General features: G+C 45.9%; 1 pseudogene; it reads right to left on the reverse strand.

Moving 5' to 3' along the window:
• The window catches only part of LOC138646131 (zinc finger protein 665-like), a 55,149-nt pseudogene that overhangs the window by 16,556 nt on the left and 17,596 nt on the right, over positions 1-20,997 (reverse strand).

Raw genomic sequence — 20,997 nt, forward strand, 5'->3', positions numbered from 1 at the left:
CCCCCCCCCCCCGCTGCATTAAACGTTCCGTGTGCGCCTACCTCTCAACCCGGATACCTGGTGCCGGCTGGAGGGAGGCTTCCGGGACCACAGCTCTTCACTCACCAGCCACTGCTTCATCAGGTACCGACAGGGAGGAGGGGGAAGGGGGGAGACCTGCACTCAACAGGGAGGCCCAAAGAACCTCCGAGGAGCTTACCTAGCCCGGGCACCGATGTGCTATACGGGCTGCATGACCACCTCTGGTCAACAGGGGGGGCACCATAGAAAGTGACCCCCGTGGACAGGCAGGATTTCCACTCTACAGGGGGGAGCGCGCCTGCGGCCCCCGTGGAGTATCTTCACCCGGGCATTCGCCTCGCGGGCTATGGCCATGCTTCGCTCAGGGGGGGCATGGTATACATTGACCCCCGAGGCGACTACGGGTACCTGGTGACGGGTGCAGCAGACAGCGTCCGTCCAAATCCACCCGACCCAGGCCCCGGTATCCTCTTCTGTCTTCAGACGACTTCCATCTTGAGGGTTCCCCGTCAAGGACAGGAAACCAACTGATGTGGAGAGAGGAGCCGCCCCTTTTATCTTGAAGGTTTCCTGTCCTTGATGGGCGGATCCCCTCTCTCGTGGTGCCGTCATGTATGATGGAAAAAAGATCTTATTTAATCAGCCCAGAAAGCGACGTTTCGGTCCCAACAGGAACCTTTCTCAAGCCAATATATATAGACCATATATATGTTTTCCCGAATATTTGAGCCCATGGATCCATTCTATGTCCATTTTGTAAGCCAGCGAGAAAATCTTGCCGTACGGATGCCATATGGATGACACACGGATAATTTTTGGAGAAAAAAATGTGCATCCTTGCATTGAATACGGATCACTGTTCAGGAACTTTTATGCGTATCTCGGCCGTAAAAAAACGGACCGTATTTTTATACATTAGGTCTGACCCCAGCCTCACTCTTTGGTGTTGCTCTCATTAGCATATCAAAATCCCATGGAGTATCCCCCACAATAGTCTCACATGTCTATGGCTTTGTGCTGAAGGCCTAGAACCAGTGTCTTCTCCCCGCTTACTGGAAGGAGATGTGAATGGTTTACCTGTTAAGCTATGTGCACACGGTGCGGATTTGCCTGCGGTTCCACAGCGGATTGGCCGCTGTGGATTGGCAGCAGTTTTCCATCAGGTTTACAGTACCATGTAAACCTATGGAAAACCATATCCGCCGTGCCCATGGTGCGGAAAATACCACGCGGAAACGCTGCGCTGTATTTTCCACAGCATGTCAATTTTTTGTGCATATTCCGCAGTGTTTTACACCTGCTCCTCAATAGGAATTCGCAGGTGTAAAACCGCAGGTGAAATCCGCACAAAAAAACGCAAGAAAACCGGGGTAAATCCGCAGGTAAAACGTTTTTCAAAAACGGTGCGGAAAAATCCGCACATGAATCCGCAATGTGGGCACATAGCCTTACAGTTCAACCATTCAGTGTAGGACTACTGCACCCAGCCACTGACATCTCATGCCCATGTCAATCACTAAAGAATGCATCAGACAATAGATTCAAGGAATCACGTCATCTAGCACATTAGATTTTCTGTCACACTTTTGCACATCCTCTTCTTGTTGATCACATCCGGCTTTGTATTAACCCCTGGAGTTTTTTTCGGTTTTGCGTTTTCGCTTTCCGCTCCCCTCCTTCCCAGAGCCATAACTTTTTTACTTTTCCGTCAATATGGCAATGTGAGGGCTTATTTTTTTGCTGGATGAGTTGTACTATTGAATGATCCCATTGGTTTCACCATGTCATTTACTAGAAAACAGGAACAACAATTCCAAGTGCAGGGAAATTGCAAAAAAAGTGCAATCCCACACTTGTTTTTTGTTTGGCTTTTTCTGCTAGGTAAATTTTGGTAGCGCACTACCCAGGAACCTCATCAAGAACAGGGAAGCCTAAAGGGAGCCATAAACCCCCCTCCCCCATCCCAGATAATCGTGAGAAATTGTAAATAGAAGTTTGTCAATACTGCTAATTGAAGTTATTACAAAGAAATAATAGGTGATTAACTATTTGTGCACATACTACAATACAAGGCCAAGACGATTTTCATGTTATATGACTTAGCGGTAAAATCGTCTATGTATAGAAAGAATTTATAACCTAATTGAGCGGGTCATTTTAATCTTATCCAGGTTAGCACATTTCCCTCAGGAAAGAGGGGGGAGGGGGAGGGAGAAAAAAAAAGGGCGGGGGGAAGGGGGCAGGGTAGAAAGGAAGGGAGATGCCCCACTATGGATCTATAACCCCCTATGACCTGTACCATTCGTAATTGGAAACAAAACCCAAAAAACATAGAAATGAAGTGCAGACAGAATAAAACTATATAATGATTGCAGAACATCTATGTCATGCATGATGTAAACAGAAGAGGAAAAAACCCAGGCTGTGTGAAGCTTCTATGTGAAACCGGATCTATCCATGATCAAGGTTCATGTAACAGAGGATGAAATCAAAAGGAAAGAGCCCTCATGTTGGATCAGATGAAGCTCGCTTGGTGTCACGTTTTTTAGTCTGCTGAACTTTAAGCCATTTCGGTGGAGCTTCTGGAAGCATCCGTCTCAAGGGCCACTCGGGGAGGTCCATCAGAGGGAGTTCGAAAGTACCCAGAAAATTAGGCAGGTCGCCCATCCGTCTGAAAGAAGCCGCTTTGCCTCCCTTGAAAGCTGTCAATTGGAAGGGGAACCCCCACCTGTACGGGATGACCTTCTTTTTGAGTTCAGCCAATAATGGTTTCAGAGCTCTACTCAGTAGCAGTGTACATCTGGACAAATATGAGAGAATTAGTATTTGATGGCACTCAAATCTGACAAACTCTTTTTTTCCTTGAGGCCATCATTATAGCTTCCTTAATTCTACATATAGTAATGAATTCTGCATATGACATCACGAGGACGGGTGTCAGAAGTGGGTTTGGGACCCAAGGCTCTGTGGATCCTGTCGAACTCAATGGAATTGCCCTCTTTATCGTCCAGCAGGTCCAGAAATATTTTCTGCACTGTGTGGTCTAGATCAGAAGGACCAATAGATTCTGGTAGACCTCGTATGCGAATATTATTTAGTCTATTGCGATTTTCAAGGTCCTCCATACCAGATGAGATCTTTTCCAGCTTAAGGATATGGTCTATTAAAATGTCTCTGTGTGCCTGTAGCTCTTGAGAAATATCTTCCTGGGTTTTCTCCACATCTTCAATTTGCGTGGTAAATTAATTCTGTAAGTTGTGGATTTCTTGCTTATATGAATTTTCAAGTCTACAAGCGAATCCTTCAAGATCTTTTTTTGTGGGGAGAGCTTTTATATACTTGCTTAATTCTACAATACTCATTTCTTCTGTATCTGTATTATCCTTCTCAAAGTCATCAGCAAGTGAACCACGTGTACCCATTGATTCTTTAGATGGAGAATTCTCTTGATTAGTAGAAGGAGTCATTGTAGACCTTGTATGTCTAGACTGAGAAGTTGGGTTTAGATAATGTTTCATATCCTCTGAGGTGGTCTCCCCAATTAGGCTTGCCTTCTGTTCAGGGATCCATCTGGTTTTACCCATAGATGTCTGCAGTTAACGTTGTATGCCGATAATTTTGATGGGATATGGGGGAGTGGAGCAATCACTCCATGGAGTCTAGCCCCTCATCAGCAAGCCCATCTCAGATCAAATTCCTGTATGTCTTAGAATTTATTGGGGACGTGCCCAGAGTCCTACAGGGCGTTCCACAAGTAGTTGTTATTGTGGGGATAATATAAATCTGGAGTTATTCTAGGATTCGCCACAAGATGTTGCCAAAATCCCCTTACTGCTTATTCCAGTGTCTTTATATAGGATCACACCGTTTGGTAGACACTGGGAAATCCAAAGAATAAAATTAGTAGTGATTTGTGCGGTATAAGATAATGTCAATGAGGCATCCGATTTGTGCCCCAAAAACCCAGCACAGGCAGCCCCACATCCACACCCAGGGCACAAAGCTGACTTGCCCCTGTGATAGTCAGTCTCTCAAAATGGTGGTGTATAGTTTTGGCGGGAAAAAGTCTCCAGGCTATGGCACCAGGGCGGGAGCAATCCCGAGTACCAGCCACACTCCCTCCGGTTCCTCCCAGAGATCCCCTCCACCGGGCCCAGGACCGCGGCAGGCTTTAGGGGTAAGGTCACCCGCGCAGGCCCCAGCAAGTGCACTACAGTGTGCAGAGATCGCAGTCTGCGTTGCACGGTCAGTGTTCAGGAGCGGGCGGGATCCTTCTTGCCTCGGCTCCGCGTTTTGTGCGGTATAAGTGAGTATCCTCGGCTGGAATCTCCTTTACAGTGTCGCAGGCGGCGCGACTCGTCCTCCCTCCTGTTGTGTCACCTGTGACACTCACTGTCGGCCCGCCTGTGCTTCCCGCGGTATCCTGTTTGCAAGCCGTGGAGGCCGCAGTCTCTGGTGTGGCCGCGTGCTGGGCTGTCTGCACGAGCGGCGTTTACAGACTTTCCCAAGCACCCACCTCTTACCCAGTGCTCGTACCGCATCAAGGGGGACCTGGGAAGGAGGAGACTACCGACCGAGGTTCCCGGGACAGGAGGAACAGCCTGTCCCGGGAACCTCGGTCGGTAGTCTCCTCCTTCCCAGGTCCCCCTTGATGCGGTACGAGCACTGGGTAAGAGGTGGGTGCTTGGGAAAGTCTGTAAACGCCGCTCGTTTCACGGAGCTCTTCCACCATGCGTCCTGCTCTTCAATTTTAGTGATTTTTAGACCGCAGATATTTTTTTGATCGACCGTTATTGCATTTTAATGCAATGTCGCGGCACCCAAAAAAAAGTAATTCTGAAGTTTTGAATTTTTTTCTCGCCACGCCATTTAGCGATCAGGTTAATTCTTTTTTTTATTGATAGATCGGGCGAGTCTGAAAGCGGCGATACCAAATATGTGTAGGTTTGATTCTTTTTATTGTTTTATTTTAAATAGGGTGAAAGGGGGTGATTTAAACTTTTAATTGTTGTTATTTTTTTCATATTTTTTAACATTTCTTTTTACTTTTGCCATGCTTCAATAGCCTGCATGAGAGGCTAGAAGCTTGCATAGCCTGATCGGCTCTGCTACATAGGAATGATGCTCAGATAGCCCCTGTGTACCAGAATTACTGCATTGCTACGAGCGTCGACCACAGGGTGGCGCTCACAGCAATCTGGCATCAACAACCATAGAGTTCTTAAGGAGACCTCTGGTTGTTATGCCAACACATCGATGACCCCTGATCACATGACATGGGTCAGCGGTATGCGCATTTCCAGCCGGATGGCCGGAAGGACTTGTTAAATGCTGCTGTCAGCGTCTGACAGCGGCATTTATCTTGTTAATAGGTGTGGGTGGATCGCGATTCCACCTGCACCTATTGCGGTCACATGTCCCGGCTTTGATGCGGGCTCACCGCAAATTTCTTTATGCAAATTTTTAAAAAACAATAAAAGTACACACATTTAGTATTGCCGCGTTCGTAACGACCCAACCTATAAAACTATCCCACTAGTTAAACCCTTCAGTGAACACCGTAAAAAAAACACAAGACAATAAACAATGCTTTATCATCATACCACCAAACAAAAAGTGGAATAACATGCGAACAAAAAGATGGATATAAATAAACATGGTACTGCTGAAAACGTCATCTTGTTCCGCAAAAACGAGCTGTCATACAGCATCATCTGCAAAAAAATGTATAGCCATCAGAATAAAGCGATGCAAAAATAATTATCTTTTAAATAAAATAGTTTTTATTGTACAAAAGCGCAAAAATATAAAAAATATATAAATGAGGTATTGCTGTAATCATACTGACCCGAAGAATAAAACTGCTTTATCAATTTTACCACACGCGGAACGGTATAAACGCCCCACCCAAAAGAAATTCATGAATTGCTGTTTTTTGTTCATTCTGCCTCACAAAACTCGTAATAAAAAGCGATCAAAAAATGTCATGTGCCCGAAAATGGTACCAATAAAAATGTCAACTAGTCCCACAAAAAGAAGACCTAATATGACTCTGTGGGCCAAAATATGGAAAAATTATAGCTCTAAAAATGTGGTGATGCAAAAACTATTTTTTGCAATAAAAAGCGTCTTTTAGTGTGTGACAGCTGCCAAGCAAAAACCCGCTATAAAAACCTGTGATAAATAGTAAATCATAGTAACATAGTTATTAAGGTTGAAGGAAGACTATAAGTCCATCTAGTTCAACCCATAGCCTAACCTAACATGCCCTAACATGTTGATCCAGAGGAAGGCAAAAAAAACCATGTGGCAAAGAGTAAGCTCCACACTGGGGAAAAAAAATTCTTCCCGACTCCACATATGGCAATCAGACTAGTTCCCTGGATCAACGCCCTATCAAGGAATCTAGTATATATAACCTGTAACATTATGCTTTTCAAGAAAGGCATCCAGTCCCCTCTTAAATTTAAAGGGAAGGTGCCATCAAAAAAAAAAAAATTTCAGAAATTGTAAAAATGTAAAGAATTAATGATTACATTTTCTTAAAAAATATTATCATTTGTTTATAATTTAGTAATATATGAAAAATAATTTGAAAAGTTTTGGAATTTCCACTTTTCAACACTAGGGGGAGCAGCTGCTGAAATTTCAGAAAAACCTAGTGTACAACTAGCTCACATTACTGCACTGCAGTAATTATGGGCGGAGTCTGCTGACGTGTGTGATGTCTCCTCTCCTTCTGGGTGTTTGCTAAGGGATTAGAGAGGATGATATTCAGGAACCCAGTGAGCAGCCATTTTGTTGGTGACTGCAGAGTATGGCTGCCGTCACACTATCAGTATTTGGTCAGTATTTTACCTCAGTATTTGTAAGCCAAAACCAGGAGAGGAACAATTAGGGTACCGTCACACTATACGATTTACCTACGATCACGACCAGCGATATGACCTGACCGTGATCGTAGGTAAATCGTAGTGTGGTCGCTGGGGAGCTGTCACACAGCCAGCTCTCCAGCGACCAACGATGCCGAGGTCCCCGGGTAACCAGGGTAAACATCGGGTAACTAAGCGCAGGACCGCGCTTAGTTACCCGATGTTTACCCTGGTTACAAGCGTTAAACTAAAAAAAAACAAACAGCACATACTTACATTCTGGTGTCCGTCAGGTCCCTTGCAGTCTGCTTCCTGCACTCACTGACTGCCGGCCGTAAAGTGAAAGTGAAAGCACAGCCGCTGTGCTCTGCTTTCACTTTACAGCCGGCAGTCACAGTGCGAGAAGCAGAGACGGCAAGGGACCTGACGGACACCAGAATGTAAGTATGTGCTGTTTTTTTTTTTTTAGTTTAACGCTTGTAACCAGGGTAAACATCGGGTAACTAAGCGCGGTCCTGCGCTTAGTTACCCGATGTTTACCCTGGTTACAAGCGAACGCATCGCTGGATCGCATCGCTAGATCGCTAGATCGGTGTCACACACACCGATCTAGCGATGACAGCGGGAGATCCAGCGATGAAAGAAAGTTCTACACGATCTGCTACGACGTACGATTCTCAGCAGGATCCCTGATCGCTGCTGCGTGTCAGACACAGCGATATCGTAACGATATCGCTGGAACGTCACGAATCGTACCGTCGTAGCGATCGAAATGTTATAGTGTGACGGTACCCTTAGAGGAAAAGTATAATAGAAACATATGCACCACTTCTGCATTTATCACCCACTCCTGGTTTTAGCTTACAAATACTGAGGTAAAATACTGACCAAATACTGAGCGTGGACGGCAGCCTTAGGCTACTTTCACACTAGCGTTGTTGGCTGTACGTTGCAATGCGTCATTCAGGAGAAAAAACGCATCCTGCAAAGTTGTCTACAGGATGCGTTTTTTCCCCATAGACTAACATTACCGACGCATTGCGACGTATTGCCACACGTCGTAACTGTCGTGCGACGGTTGCGTCATGTTTTGGTGGACCGCCGCCACAAAAAAAGTTACATGTAACGTTTGTGCGTCGAGTCCACCATTTTCGACCGCACATGTACGGCTGAAACTCCGCCCCCTCCTCCCCGGACCTTACAATGGGGCAGCGGAAGCATCGTAAGACTGCTTCCGCTGCCCACATCGGGCATTTCTTTCACAGCATGCGTCGATACGACGCACTGCGACGGGCCCGTACCGATGCTAGTGTGAAAGCAGCCTTATACTGACAAGTCTACGGCCACCGAGGATGGCAGGCAGCAAGGATTCTGGGAGATATGTGGTGGAGGGAGCAGGGTGACAGCAGCACAGAGTATTTCAGGAGAGCAGTGTGCTGGTCTATGGGGGGCCCCCTGTTCAGTGTGCGGAGCAGCCAGGGATTGTACATAGAGCGCTGTCCTTTATACACATGGATGGACCGTCTGCTCCACAGAAATCCAGGAAACATTTCTGCGGATTCATGGCCTGGTCTGATCCAGACTTTGCATACAGACCCCATTCCCCTCCTCAGATCCTGTCTTCCCCATCCTGTCCTGGCAATATGTGAAAGCGAGGCGACAGGCGCAGTCCGGGGTGACGCTGGGAAGGAAATGTAGCCATATAGTAACAATAAAAATGAGACCCCTCTCTTCAGCTGCCTCACCAGCCCTGACTACACCTAACTGGAGGTCATGCTGCCCCCTCTATTACCCCAGACCCGCGTGCAGGTGCTCAGCCAGAACCACCATAGAATGGGTCCACTTTCTGAAGATAATACTGCCATAGTGTTCTCACATAATACCGCCATATAGATCACACACAATACTATCAAATAGATCACACAATACTGTCATACAGTTCTCACATACCACCATATAGATCACACATAATACCGCCAGTGTTCTCACATAATACCGCCATATAGATCACACATAATACCGCCAGTGTTCTCACATACCACCATATAGATCACACATAATACCGCCAGTGTTCTCACATACCACCATATAGATCACACATAATACTGCCATAGTGTTCTCACATAATACCGCCATATAGATCACACATAATACTGCCATAGTGTTCTCAAATACCGCCATATAGATCACACAATACTGCCATAGTGTTCTCACATAATACCGCCATATAGATCACACATAATTCTGCCAGTGTTCTCACATAATACCGCCATATAGATCACACACAATACCACCATATAATTCTCACAATACTGATCAAGCATAATACCACCATACAGATCACATAATACCATCATATAGATCTCACATAATGCCATAATACAGCATGACGCCCGCAGCTCCTGTTATCGCACGCATTGAGTTGTGTGTGCAATGGGGAAAGATATGCAGGGGGGAGAGGAGTGCATAGAAGTGGATTAGATACACGGTTCACCAGACAGTATCACACAGGAGAGGATTAGATACACGGCTCAGCAGACAGTATCACACAGGATAGGATTAGATACACGGCTCAGCAGACAGTATCACACAGGAGAGGATTAGATACACGGTTCAGCAGACAGTATCACACAGGAGAGGATTAGATACACGGCTCAGCAGACAGTATCACACAGGAGAGGATTAGATACACGGCTCAGCAGACAGTATCACACAGGAGAGGATTAGATACACGGCTCAGCAGACAGTATCACACAGGAGAGGATTAGATACACAGCTCAGCAGACAGTATCACACAGGAGAGGATTAGATACACGGCTCAGCAGGCAGTATCACACAGGATAGGATTAGATACACGGCTCAGCAGACAGTATCACACAGGAGAGGATTAGATACACGGTTCAGCAGACAGCATCACACAGGAGAGGATTAGATACACAGCTCAGCAGGCAGCATCACACAGGAGAGGATTAGATACACGGTTCAGCAGGCAGTATCACACAGGATAGGATTAGATACACGGCTCAGCAGACAGTATTACACAGGAGAGGATTAGATACACGGTTCAGCAGACAGTATCACACAGGAGAGGATTAGATACACGGCTCAGCAGGCAGTATCACACAGGAGAGGATTAGATACACGGCTCAGCAGACAGTATCACACAGGAGAGGATTAGATACACAGCTCAGCAGACAGTATCACACAGGAGAGGATTAGATACACGGCTCAGCAGACAGTATCACACAGGATAGGATTAGATACACGGCTCAGCAGACAGTATCACACAGGAGAGGATTAGATACACGGCTCAGCAGACATTATTACACAGGAGAGGATTAGATACACGGCTCAGCAGTCAGTATTCCACAGGATTAGATACACAGGTCAGCACAGGATAGGATTAGATACACGGCTCAGCAGACACTATCACACAGGAGAGGATTAGATACACGGCTCACCAGACAGTATTCCACAGGATTAGATACACAGGTCAGCACAGGATAGGATTAAATACACGGCTCAGCAGACAGTATCACACAGGAGAGGATTAGATACACGGCTCAGCAGACAGTATCACACAGGATAGGATTAGATACACGGCTCAGCAGACAGTATCACACAGGATAGGATTAGATACACGGCTCAGCAGACAGTATCACACAGGAGAGGATTAGATACACGGCTCAGCAGACAGTATCACACAGGAGAGGATTAGATACACGGCTCAGCAGACAGTATCACACAGGATAGGATTAGATACACGGCTCAGCAGACAGTATCACACAGGAGAGGATTAGATACACAGCTCAGCAGACAGTATCACACAGGAGAGGATTAGATACACGGCTCAGCAGACAGTATCACACAGGATAGGATTAGATACACGGCTCAGCAGACAGTATCACACAGGAGAGGATTAGATACACGGCTCAGCAGACAGTATTACACAGGAGAGGATTAGATACACGGCTCAGCAGTCAGTATTCCACAGGATTAGATACACAGGTCAGCACAGGATAGGATTAGATACACGGCTCAGCAGACAGTATCACACAGGAGAGGATTAGATACACGGCTCAGCAGACAGTATCACACAGGATAGGATTAGATACACGGCTCAGCAGACAGTATCACACAGGAGAGGATTAGATACACAGCTCAGCAGTCAGTATCACACAGGAGAGGATTAGATACATGGCTCAGCAGACAGTATCACACAGGAGAGGATTAGATACACGGCTCAGCAGACAGTATCACACAGGAGAGGATTAGATACACGGCTCAGCAGACAGTATTACACAGGAGAGGATTAGATACACGGCTCAGCAGACAGTATCACACAGGAGAGGATTAGATACACGGCTCAGCAGACAGTATCACACAGGAGAGGATTAGATACACAGCTCAGCAGACAGTATCACACAGGAGAGGATTAGATACACGGCTCAGCAGACAGTATCACACAGGAGAGGATTAGATACACGGCTCAGCAGACAGTATCACACAGGAGAGGATTAGATACACGGCTCAGCAGACAGTATCACACAGGAGAGGATTAGATACACGGCTCAGCAGACAGTATCACACAGGAGAGGATTAGATACACGGCTCAGCAGACAGTATCACACAGGAGAGGATTAGATACACGGCTCAGCAGTCAGTATTCCACAGGATTAGATACACAGGTCAGCACAGGATAGGATTAGATACACGGCTCAGCAGACACTATCACACAGGAGAGGATTAGATACACGGCTCAGCAGACACTATCACACAGGAGAGGATTAGATACACGGCTCAGCACAGTATAGTGATAGATGCAGGGTCTGATGTCCTGTGAGGAGCTGCAGTGAGAGGTCGAGCAGCACAGAGATCCTCCCCCATCCCCCTCTTACCTCTCTGCAGCTCCTGATAAGAGAACATCAGACCCCAGCACTTCAGACTCTCTAGCGATTCTAGAGATTAGAGCCACACACCAGGAAGCAGAGGACAGGGAACGGCCGCTGAGTGTGAGGGGAGACAGATGGAGCTGCCCCTCCAACAGCACAGCTCAGTCACAGTGGAGCTCACAGGTACACTCCACTGTGGCTGAAGCAAGATGGCGCCGATCTCCTGCCTCTGCTGTGATGTGGAGACAGCCCAGGGGGCGTGGCCACATCAGAGCAGAGAGCAGACAATGCTAGCTATGGGGTTGCCTCCCGACTACTGATCTCTATGTCCAGGGCAGCCGTATGTGAAGACTGTAAGTGTCGTGCAGCTACACTTACAGTCCTGCAAATGAAAATGGCGGCGCCCAGTGGCAGAAAAAAAAATGAATAAAAAAAAAACAATAAATACTGTTCACTTGAAAATAACTTATAAAAATAAGGAATTAAAGAGGTTTTTTTTTTTTTTACAATATTAAAACGCGGCACCTTCCCTTTAAGTAATGAATCACTCATTACAACATCATACAGCAGAGAGTTCCATAGTTTCACTGCTCTTACAGTAAAGAATCCACGTCTGTGATTATGCCTAAACCTTCTTTCCTCCAGACGTAGAGGATGCCCCCTTGTCCCTGTCTCAGGTCTATGATTAAAAAGATCTATCTCTTCTGCTGCAATAAACTCTTATGGTATAACTTCCCACTGCCTGTCATCTGCTGCTTTACCATCTAGAAACATAATTTAATGTGTTTGCTAATTCATCGGTATAATTCATTTGGTGCATTGTACTTAAAACTCACTGTTGCATATCCATGACTGGGATCAGTGTAGATCTTATCTGGTGGAAGGAAGGTGTTAAAGTAGATTTTACCAGGCTGAATGTCTTTGATCATCTTAAAAAAAATAAGCCCCAGGTGTGCTGGCCCCAGCTGCCAAATTATCCTCAACCAGTTCCCACAATCCATCTCTTCTGACCCAGCAGTCTGGACTATAAATTTAGAACCATCCGTAGGGGTGCACGCGTCCCAGAAGCAATGCGTCACGAAGCTAAGCGTCGTGATACAGCAGTTATTCCATGGCAGTTAGTCAGGACAAGAGTCAGGTAACCCACACTCTGCACTCCCGTCTATCCATGTGCTTTATTCCTATACTCCTATGTTCCCTTGCAATCCACTTAGGGTACCGTCACACAGTGGCACTTTTGTCGCTACGACGGTACGATTCGTGACGTTCCAGCGATATCCATACGATATCGCTGTGTCTGACACGCAGCAGCGATCAGGGATCCTGCTGAGAATCGTACGTCGTAGCAGATCGTTTGGAACATTCTTTCGTCGCTGGATCTCCCGCTGTCATCGCTAGATCGGTGTGTGTGACACAGATCTAGCGATGCGTTCGCTTGTAACCAGGGTAAACATCGGGTTACTAAGCGCAGGACCGCGCTTAGTAACCCGATGTTTACCCTGGTTACCAGCGTAAATGTAAAAAAAAAAAACCAGTACATACTTACATTCCGGTGTCCGTCAGGTCCCTTGCCGTCTGCTTCCTGCACTCACTGACTGCCGGCCGTAAAGTGAAAGCAGAGCACAGCGGTGACGTCACCGCTGTGCTGTGCTTTCACTTTACGGCCGGCAGTCAGTGAGTGCGGGAAGCAGACAGCAAGGGACAGACACCGGAATGTAAGTATGTACTGTTTGTTTTTCTTTACGCTGGTAACCAGGGTAAACATTGGGTTACTAAGCGCGGTCCTGCGCTTAGTAACCCGATGTTTACCCTAGTTACCCGGGGACCTCGGCATCGTTGGTCGCTGGAAAGCTGTCTGTGTGACAGCTCTCCAGCGACCACACTACGACTTACCAACGATCACGGCCAGGTCGTATCGCTGGTCGTGATCGTAGGTAAATCGTATAGTGTGACGGTACCCTTACACCGACCAATCCCCACTCCATCACGACTCATATACATCAGCTCCTCACTCCTTCCCTCTCCCATGTACAGCTCCCATGCACTTCTCACCTTCTTGAAAAACTCAGTCCATCTTACCCAAACACACTGCACAAAAAAATTTCATACAATTCCAAAAACTACTTGCTCTTTATCTTCCTGCTCCTACTGATTTCAGGGGTCCACCATCCACCAACCTCAACCCCTACCCTACCTCACATCGAAACCTTAAAAATCTTACTAATATTATTTGCACTCCTTCATCTCCTTCTTTTAATTGTGCCCTTTGGAATCTATGGTCTGTTTGCAACAAGCTTCCTTTCCTTCACAATTACTTTCTGAAAAACTCTCTGAATCTGTTGGCCCTCACAGAAACCTGGATTCAGGATTCTGAAACTGTCTCTCCTGCTGCCATTTCCCATGGTGGCTTACAATTCTCCCATTCCCCGAGACCCATAAACAGACCTGGTGTTGGAGTCGGCATACTCCTCTCCCCACAATGCACTTTCCAGGTCATTCCCCCCAGTTCCATCGCTCTCATTCCTTTCTTTTGAAGTCCACACCATCAGGCTCTTCCGTCCCCTCTCCCTCAGAGTAGCGGTCATATACCGGCCCCCAGGCTCACCCACCCACTTCCTGGACCATTTCTCTGCCCGGATGCTACACTTCATGTCCTCAGAACTACCAACCCTTATCCTGGGAGACTTCAACATCCCCATTAACAGCCCCACTTCCACATCTGCATCCCAGCTTCTATCACTAACCACTTCTCTAGGCCTCTCACAGCTCTCAACCTCTGAAACACACAAAGACGGTAACACCCTTGACCTGGTTTTCGCCCGGCTTTGCTCAATCTCCTACCTAGATAACTCACTGCTTCCCCTCTCTGACCACAACATTCTCTCCTTCACACTCACAAATCCTCGCTCACCCCAGCACCCTCCTACCTACCATTCAGTCAGAAATCTACATGCAATTAACCCTCATACGCTTTCAGACTCCCTACACTCATCATTGTCCCCAATCTCTTCTTTTTCCTGTCCTGATCTGGCTGTACATCACTTCAATGAAACTCTTAGAAGCACCCTTGACCAAGTAGCTCCCCTCACCCTCAGAACCTCCAAACACAGAGTGAAACAGCCCTGGCTCACATCGCAAACCCGATTTCTCCAGCGATGCTCTAGGTGTGCTGAACGCTTATGGAGGAAAACACGCACACCAGAAGACTTCATACACTTCAAATTTATGTTAAGGACCTATAATTCTGCCCTTCACCTCGCCAAACAGACCTACTTCACCACCCTGATCTCCTCACTATCCAACAACCCCAAGAAACTTTTTGACACCTTTCACTCCCTCCTCAGGCCAAAAGCACAAGCCCCTATCACAGATATGTGTGCTGATGACCTGGCCTCCCACTTTATAGAGAAAATAGACAATATCCGTCAGGAAATCCGCTCCCAATCATCAAGTTCAGTGACTCCCATCCCTCCCTGCATTTCCCCTGGCTCACTCTCCACATTTGATCCCATCACAGAAGAAGTCTCCAGGCTCCTCTCCTCTTCTCGTCCGACTACATGCACCACCGACCCCATTCCCTCACATCTCCTCCAGTCTCTCTCTCCAGTCGTCACAACTAACCTAACTACAATCTTTAATCTCTCCCTCTCCTCTGGCATTTTCCCCTCCTCCTTCAAACACTCTATCATTACTCCATTACTAAAGAAACCAACCCTCGACCCATCCTGCACAAACAACTACAGACCAGTCTCCAATCTCCCCTTCATCTCTAAACTCTTGGAGCACCTGATATACTCCCACCTTACCCGTTACCTCTCCACTCACTCCCTCCTAGACCCTTCACAGTCCAGTTTTCGCCCCCTACATTTGACAGCAACTGCACTCATCAAAGTGACCAATGACCTTCTGACAGCAAAATGTAATGGTGACCACTCTCTGCTCATTCTTCTCGACCTTTCTGCAGCTTTCGACACTGTTGACCACCCTCTCCTACTCTCTAGGCTCCAGTCACTTGGCATTAAGGACACTGCTCTCTCCTGGTTCTCCTCCTTTCTTTCTGACCGCTCCTTCAGTGTTCTGTTCTCTGGCTCCACTTAATCTCCTCTTCCTCTCACTGTCAGGGTACCTCAGGGCTCAGTCCTTGACCCCCTTCTCTTCTCTCTCTACACGGCCCCAATTGGACAAACCATCAGCAGATTTGGCTTTCAGTACCATCCTTTATGCCGATGATACACAACTATACACATCCTCCCCTGACCTTACCCCCGCTGTACTACAGAACGCCACTGACTGTCTGTCTGCAGTCTCCAACATCATGTCTGCTCTCTATCAGAAACTCAACCTCTCCAAAACTGAACTTCTTCTGCTCCCGCCATCTAATAACCTCCCTAAATCTGACATTTCCCTCTCCATGGGTGACACCATAATAACACCCTGGCAGCAGGCGTGCTGTCCGGGTGTTATGTTTGACTCTGATCTCTCCTTCACCTCCCATATACAATCTCTTGCCCGCTCGTGCCACTTACGCCTAAAGAATATCTCTAGAATCCGCCCTTTTCTCACCATGGAAACAACAAAACCCCTCACTGTCGCCCTGATCCACTCCCGCCTGGACTACTGTAATGCTCTACTAATTGGCCTCCCCCTTACTCGACTTTCCCCTCTCCAGTCTATCCTTAATGCAGGGTCCTCCATCTGGCTAATCGTTACTTGAACGCGTCCGCTCTTCGCCAGTCGTTACACTGGCTACCCATTCATTACAGGATACAATTCAAAGTACTTGTTCTCACCCACAAAGCTCTCCACAGTGCGGCACCCCCATACATCTCCTCCCTCATTTCGGTCTATCGGCCTAGCCGACCGCTGAGCTCTGCGAATGACTTTCGACTAACCTCTGCACTAATCCGTACCTCCCACTCCCAACTCCAAGACTTCTCCCGCGCTGCGCCAATCCTCTGGAATGCTCTACCCCAAGATATTAGGACCATCCACAATTTGCATAGTTTTAGGCGCTCGCTCAAAACACATTTGTTCAGAGCGGCCTATCACATTCAGTAATCAAAGTCATGTTATGTTTGTGTGTGTGTAGCCTATTCACTATCTCCATCTATCCCCCACCCCCTGAAGATGGCTGAACCATCATTGTAAATACACCATTTTAAATACACACCTGTACTTTGTATCTCCCCCACCTCATTGTAGATTGTAAGCTCTCAGGAGCAGGGTCGTCTTATTTCGCTTTAATTATTGTATTGTTAACGTTGTTATTTATGACTGTTTGTGTTTGAAACTGTTAAACTGTAAAGTGCTGCGGAATATGTTGGTGCTATATAAATAAAGATTATTATTATTATCAGAAAGGTCTTTGTACTGTCCCCTCATATATTTATACATTAAAATAAGATCACCCCTTAGCCTTCATTTTTCCAAACTAAACAGCCCCAAGTGTAATAACCTATCTTGGTATTGCAGACCCCCCAGTCCTTTTATAACCTTGGTTGCTCTTCTCTGCACCCGCTCTTGTTCAGCTATGTCTTTCTTATACACCGGAGACCAGAACTGTGCACAGTATTCTAAGTGTGGTCGCACTAGTGACTTGTATAGAGGTAAAATTATGTTCTCCTCATGAGCATCTATGCCTCTTTTAATGCATTCCATTATTTTATTTGCCTTTGTAGAGGCTGCCTGACACTGGCCACTAAATGTGAGTTTGTCATCCACCCATACTCCAAGGTCTTTTTCATTGACGGTTTTGCCTAGCGTTTTAGAATTAAGCACATAGTTATACATCTTATTACTTCTACCCAAGTGCATGACCTTACATTTATCCCCATTAAAGCTTATTTGCCATTTATCAGCCCAAGCTTCTAGTTTACATAAATCATCCTGTAATATAAAATTGTCCTCCTCTGTATTGATTACCCTGCAGAGTTTAGTGTCATCTGCAAATATTGAAATTCTACTCTGTATGACCCCTACAAGGTCATTAATAAATATGTTAAAAAGAAGAGGGCCCATTACTGACCCCTGTGGTACCCCACTGCTAGCCGCGACCCAGTCCGAATGTGCTCCATTAATAACCACCCTTTGTTTCCTATCCCTGAGCCAGCTCTTATCCCATTTACACATATTTTCCCCTATCCTCATTATTCTCATTTTATGTATCAACCTTTTGCGTGGCACCGTAACAAAAGCTTTTGAAACGTCCAGATGAGTCGCCCCGCGGGCTATGGGGTACTCGGTACCGGGTCCAGTGTGATTCACAGGGGGATGTCACGGTGGCTGACCCGGTCCAGGCCCTGGGCGCCCATGTAAAAGGGAAAGGTCTTTAAAGGGATAAAGTCTATTGTTCGTGACGCCACCTGTGGTATTCGGTCAGGGTGACCGACGCTGCTTTAAGGGGTCCGCTGGGGTGATGTTATGGCAGCTAGATGGCATACCTTCCCACAGGTGAAGTATGTCCCCAGGGTGTCCCAATGTGTAGATGGTAGAATGGTGAGAGGTGCAGTGAAGAATGAGGACACAGGTTTGCAGTCTCTTTACCTTGTTTACTGTTGGTTTTAGCAGCCACAGTCCAGGGCACCAGACCACAGGGCAGGCAGAGTCCGGCTGGTTCAGAGGCAAGTCCTGAGTCCCCTAGTCCAGGTGGAAATCATTAGCCTTCCCTTGCGCTGTAGTCCCTTACTGCTAAGCATCTCATAAGGTCCTCACAGATGTAGTGTCTCTCTCTCTCTGTCCCTTGTAGTCGGATAGAACAAAACCTGTATGACTGGTGGCTTGAGGTGGTTTATAGGGACTCTAGCATGCCCCAGCCTCTGAGGGGTGCCACCGTGTCTCCTGGGTGTAAGTTTGGACAGGTAATGTGCAATTAGCTGTCCTGCCGGTCTCTGAAGTAAGGCATAGAGGTCCTTACTACCTTGGTGTTCCGGCTACCGGCGTTCTGCGCCTCAGAAGGAGGCAGCCTGTTCAGGGCTGGTCCCCTTCTGGTATCCTCTCCTTTGCTTTGCTTTCTTTCACGCTCACTGCAATACAATTCTGCCTTCAAAATGTCTTTCTGGGAGCTGCAGCTCTGAGGGCATGCACAGCTCCGTGGACAGTCTGTCCTCCTCAGACTGCTGTCTGGAACTAACTTTCCCTACAGATTACCAGTTATATATATGGGGAGTCACCTAGTAAATAGGATCAGAAGCTCCTCTGGTGGCCTGGAGTATGAAATGTGTTGCATGTTTGTGATACCTGGATGTAGTTATCCTTCCTTGCCTCTGTACTAGCATCACTCTCCCCGAGAGGAAAGCGACATCACTGCGATGACCAGGACCCTGGTCCAGTCTGGAACTTACCTCCTCAAAGAAACTGATCAGATTAGTCTGACAGGAATGGTCCCTAGCAAACCCATGTTGATATTGGGTCATGAGGTTATTCCTCTTCAGATACTCCAGCATAGCATCTCTTACAATGCCCTCCAGGATTTTACGCAAAGTAGAGGTTAAGCTTACTGGCATATTATTCCCGAGTTCAGTTTTTGTCCCCTTTTTGAATATTGGCACCACATTTGCTATACGCCAGTCCTGTGGTACCGACCCTGTTATTATGGAGTCTTTAAAGATTAAAAATAATGGTCTATCAATGACTGCACTTAATTCCTGCAGTACTCGGGGGTGTATCCCATCCGGGCCCGGAGATTTGTTAATTTTAGTGATTTTTAGATGCCGCCGTACTTCCTGCTGGGTTAAGCAGGTGACATTTAATGGGGAATTTTTGTTATCACTGATCATATTGTCTGCCTTGGAATTTTCTTGTGTAAATACTGATGAAAAAAAGTCATTTAGCAAATTGGCTTTTTCCCCATCCTCATCCACCATTTCACCCAGACTATTTTAAGGGGGCCAACACTATCATTTTTTAGTTTCTTACTATTTACGTAGTTAAAGAATATTTTGGGATTGTTTTACTCTCTCTGGCAATGAGTCTCTCTGTCTCAATCGTTGCTGCCTTGATTTGCTTTTCACAGAATTTATTTAATTTTCTGTATTTATTTAATGCCTCATCACTACCTACTTCCTTTAATTCTCTAAATGCTTCCTTTTTGTCCCTTATTGCACTCCTTACAGCTCTATTTAGCCATATTGGTTTCCTCCTATTTCTAGTATGTTTATTCCCATACGGTATATACTGTGCACAGGTCCTATCCAGGATGCTCTCTTTGTGTATTTTTATGTCTCAGGATATCGTCCCAATTAACCCTGATGTTTTGTTCGCATTTACTATACACTTGTAGTGTTTCGGGTCACTATGACCCGGCTTATTAAACCTTGATTTTAGACACTCTAACTCCATTTTTTTTATACTTTTTGCTTACTAGACTGTTTGTGAACATGTTTGGTAGTAAAAAAAAAAAGAAAAATGAACTAGAAATCTTTTTTTGTTTGTTTTTATTCAGAAAAAACAGATCAATGAGCAAAACGAAAATAGAAAACTACACATTTTGTAATAAAAAAAACCCTTTGTAAGTAAACAATAATAATAAAGTCTGAGGAAAAAAAACAGCTTCAAAAACAATAAGAGCTTCTATACTACATCAAAGCATACCAGTGCTCAATATCCAGCAATCTATCATGCTAAGTGTAGAGCAGTATATCACACAGTAATAACACTAATTACATGTAATAAAATAAAATAAAAGTATTCCTTTACAATATACAATCTATCAATAGAATTGATTAGTAAAAGCATAACAAGCAACATACCTGTAGAAAACAAAGATACTGCCTGGAACAGAGATATCCTGGAACAGAGGTATGTACACAGCTGCTCTCCAAAGAAACTGAAAGGTAACATGTCTGGGCTAGTATATGTGTACTGATAAGAGCAGAGAAGATAAGAACCCTTCTGAAAACAAGCAGATAAGCCAGGAAGACAGACTAGCTTTACAAAAAAAAAAAGTCTTAGACAGCGCGTTCTGAGCAGTCCGTTCTGCACATAATATACACGTGTAGTGCACACCTAGTGATCTCTCCGGATGCACTCTACATTTTAGAATAGACTGCGCACCAAAAATAATCAATATAAAGCCATTTTTATGGTGCGCAGATCTCAATGCATACCCCCGGTAGAGCGCGTGTACGACCCCATTGAAATAATTTAGGAAATAAATCAATTGATATACAGTAGTAGATGCAATAAATAGACCCAACTGAGGTTATATCTCCTTT

The sequence above is a fragment of the Ranitomeya imitator genome, chromosome 7, assembly GCF_032444005.1.
Source record: "Ranitomeya imitator isolate aRanImi1 chromosome 7, aRanImi1.pri, whole genome shotgun sequence".
NCBI classification, from domain to species: Eukaryota; Metazoa; Chordata; class Amphibia; order Anura; family Dendrobatidae; genus Ranitomeya; species Ranitomeya imitator.